This window comes from Hyaena hyaena, unplaced genomic scaffold, assembly GCF_003009895.1.
Source record: "Hyaena hyaena isolate Hyena2069 unplaced genomic scaffold, ASM300989v1 scaffold_315, whole genome shotgun sequence".
Taxonomy (NCBI): Eukaryota; Metazoa; Chordata; class Mammalia; order Carnivora; family Hyaenidae; genus Hyaena; species Hyaena hyaena.
Genome location: NW_024080948.1, coordinates 2038233 through 2041963, shown reverse-complemented (window position 1 = coordinate 2041963; position 3731 = coordinate 2038233). Strand labels below are relative to the sequence as shown.

General features: G+C 56.3%; 1 long non-coding RNA gene across 1 annotated transcript; it reads left to right on the top strand.

Annotated features, from left to right (window-relative positions):
* Window positions 1-305: 305 nt before the first annotated feature.
* LOC120242767 lies at window positions 306-2249 on the top strand. The gene is made up of 3 exons (XR_005531162.1): window positions 306-365; window positions 1224-1303; window positions 2146-2249. It is a non-coding gene; the product is annotated as an uncharacterized LOC120242767 (long non-coding RNA).
* Window positions 2250-3731: the final 1482 nt, after the last annotated feature.

The window sequence follows — 3731 nt, the reverse complement described above, 5'->3', positions numbered from 1 at the left end:
TTTCCAAGCGTATAGGGTTCTGGGATGTTAACATTCTAGATTCTCAAGGTTCTAGGGTTCTAGGGTTCTGAGGTTTTAGAATTCAAAGGTCCTAATGTTCCCCAGTTTTAGACTTCTAGGTTTCTATTGTTCTAGAATCCTAAATAAGGGTCAAAGGCTCTGAGGTATTGCTGGGTGCCGGCTGTTTCTCCCCAGCTGATAACGATTTGTCCTCCTTTCTGCTCCTGGCCATTCTCCCCCTCCCTCCTTCCCTTCTGCCCTGTCTCTCTCTCTCCCCCCTGCCCCCCACCCTGCCCCACAGGTGTGCCCATTGATCCACTTGTTAGTCTCCAACATGGATGACCGTATTTTCCACGACCTCACTAGTAAGTCACAGCCTGGGGACGGTGGGAGCTTTCCCTCTGCAGCTTTCTAAGGGCAAGCATGCACCCTGCCCGCACCCCACAGGAGGTCTGCTCAGGGGCCCTGGGGAGGCAGGAGGGCAGAGTGTGGCTGGATGGAGTGTCTGCAGAAATGAGGGGGTGCGGTGGGCCTCTGAGAGCTCTATCATCATCCCTCCTTAAACCCACAGAACCTGCCTGCCAGCGTGATGTGAGAAAGGGGAGGGGCCAGATCTGGGTTCAAACCCTGGCTCTGCTGTTTAGCAACTGTGGGGCCTTGTTCAAGTGGCTCTGCCCCTCTGGGCCTCGGTTTCCTCCTGGGTGAACCGAGACTGCAAACACTGGAGGGTGATGAGTGGATTAAGAGGAAAAGCATAGAGCCTGATACGCAGGAGGCGTCGCTACTAAACACCTGTCCTTCTCTTTCCCTCCTCATGAAAAGCCATGGCTTCTCCTCTAGCCAGGAGGTGGGGGAGTGGCTTTCTCTGGTTTCTGGGGCTCCAGGCACAGCTGGGGTTGCTGGCGATGCTGGAGCAAAAGATGTGGGGTAGGCGAAGTTATCAGGGTTCTGGAGGGGGCCCTTCTATGGAAGCAGCCACAGAGCCAGTTCCTTGGATGATCACTGTACACTCTTGAACACACCATCCCATTGGATCCTCCCAACAACGCTGTGGGGCGGTACTATCATTATACCCATTGTACAGATGAACAAACTGAGGCTCAGAGAAGTGGACTGGCACGCCTGAGGTCCCATGGCCGTCAGACTGATTCGCTGGAGAGCGGCAGCCATTGGGGTCTGCTTTCTATTGGAGACTGAGGCCTGATATTTATTTGTTCCCTCAGGTAAATTTTCAAAGGACAGTAAGCTGGAGGCTGCCGTCTGAAGAGGGAGACGATGAGGGCGCCGTGCTGCCCAGCTAGCGGTAAGCGTGGCTCTGTGCCCAACTCGGAGGGTGAGGCCCTCCACACGCACCTGTGGTGAAGGCTTCTCCTTTTTCTTTTTTAAATTTTTTATTTGTTTCTGAGAGAGAAAGAGACAGTGTGAGCAGGGGAGGGTCAGAGAGAGAGGGAGATACAGAATCTGAAATAGGCTCCTCACCCTGAGCTGGCTCTCAGTACAGAGCCCGACATGGGGCTCGAACCCACGAACCGTGAGATCATGACCTCAGCCGAAGTCGGACGCTCAACAGATTGAGCCACCCAGGTGTCCCTCAGCTTCTCCTTTTTTAGCAGCAGCCTGAGCCCTAATGTTGGTCATAGACTGAGCTGTGACCCTGGCCCCAGCCTGAGCCCTGATCCTGGCCACACTCTGCACCCTGAGCCTTATTCACACACCCAGATGAGCCGGGTTCCTAGTCACAGACCGAGCTTTGACCTCAGTGATTTACACAGCCATGAATCAGTCACAGACTGAGCCCTGACCTTGATCTCAGACTGATCCATGGTCCTGCTCATATACTGAGCCCTGAGTCCTGGCCCTCGTCTTGGCCTCTGATCTGTCCTCTCACATCTGCCATTGTTCCTAAGGTGAGGGGAGAGAAGGGTAAGGGGAGGAGGATTGGTCAGCGTCAGGTGCCAGAGACAAATCCCAAGCCGCGGGTGCCAATCCCTCCTCAAGACTTCAGACTCTGTAGGGCACTGTGGGGAAGAGATCAGGCGCCGGGTCTGCTGGCTGACTGCTGTCACAGCCCCAGCCCCCAGGGTCTCACCCACATCGGTCCCCAGTGCCTTGACAACATCTCATGTGGCATCTCCATCTGCCAAGGTACAGCCACCATCCAACCAGAGTGACAGCCAGAGCGCAGCTGGAAGGAGCCCTCACAGACCCTCGTCCTCATGCTTGGGACAGCAGCGTCTCTGCTCACCGCCCTCCACCCCCTGCAATAAAAGATAATTTCTGCACCCTCCTGGGTGGCTCATTTTATTCCCGCCATTGGGATGGGGGTGGGCAGTTGGGGCGGTAGAGACCTGGGTGGGATCTGGAAGGGAGATTTTGGACGATCCAGCTTGTTTTACAAGGCACAGAGAGGGCAAGAGACTGACCCAGGGTCACACAGCCAGTCGGTGGCAGTGGCAGACCCCTTGATTCATCCATTCACACACTCTGCAGGCAGTCGGTGAGTCCCTACTCTGGACCAGGCAGGCAGGGGGAATGGGACAGTCACATTCTGGGTGACCCTGGCCAGTGCTTTCCTCCTGTGCCCTCCAGGGACTCTGAGAGGACTTGTGGAGGAATGGGGACCTCTGATCCATGGGCTCAGGAGTCCAGGGCAGAATGGCGTAGGGTCAGGGGCCTGGGCCACATCCCGGCCTGCCCCTCCATGCCCTCTGAAGGACTAGGGTTTCCCTGGAGCTGAGATCAATCCAAGCAGCACCTGGACTCCAGGGCTCATCTCCCCTCTGCCCAGCCAGCCTGGGGAAGACAAGGACCTTGAGAGAGCTCAGCATCCCATGGAGAGCAGCTGCTCTTGCCAGCCGAGGCCCTTCCATCCACGGCCAGGGCTCCGCTCACCCCAAGCTGTGCCAGGCCGTGGCCGAGACAGCGTCCCTCTGCTTACGCCCACACCACTGCCATCCCGGGACGCTGCCTTTGCTGACCACGTGTGACCTCACCAACTCTTAACAACAACCAGAAGACACTGCTCTGGTCCCCTCATTTGACACATGAGAAACTGAGGCTCACAGAGGCAAAGTGACTCATGAAGGTCACATAGCAAGTGTTAAATCTGGATTTGAACACGCGACTATGAGAGCCTTTGCTCACAGACGGGACATCCAGCGCCCAGGCACTCTGGCTGCGTCTCATCCGCCAGCAGGCGCCGCTTTCTTCTGCCCAGGACACGTGAGAGCCTCTCCAGGCTGCTCTTCCTCCCTACGTGCAGGCCTCAGTTTCCCCTTTGCCCTGCAGGGAGGAGGATGCCACCCATCCAAAGGGACTGCCTCATGGGGTCCAGTCACCTCAAGAGACTCTTGAGTCCTTGGCATGGCCTGGAGGGGCCTCAGGCCAGCTCTCCTGAGCGATCCTGTGAGGACCTCAGTTCAGTTGGTGCCAAGGGCTGCTGGGCACAGGGCGAGGGCCAGGGAGTTAGGCACATCTGAGCTCAAGATGGCCCCTGCCCCTTTCTCGCTCTGAAATCTTGGGCAGTTTACTCGGCCTCTCATAACCTGGCATTTTCTACCTTGTCAAAGGGAATTAACAGTAAAATCTGGGTTGCTGGACTCTTGTCAGGGTGGGGAGTGTTTAACTAGGGCCTGACAGCTATAGTGTCTCTGCTACACTCTGAAATCCCTGTCATGACCAATTTGACTGGGGTGTTTGCCAGAGACTACATTTCCCAGGCTCCCTTGCAG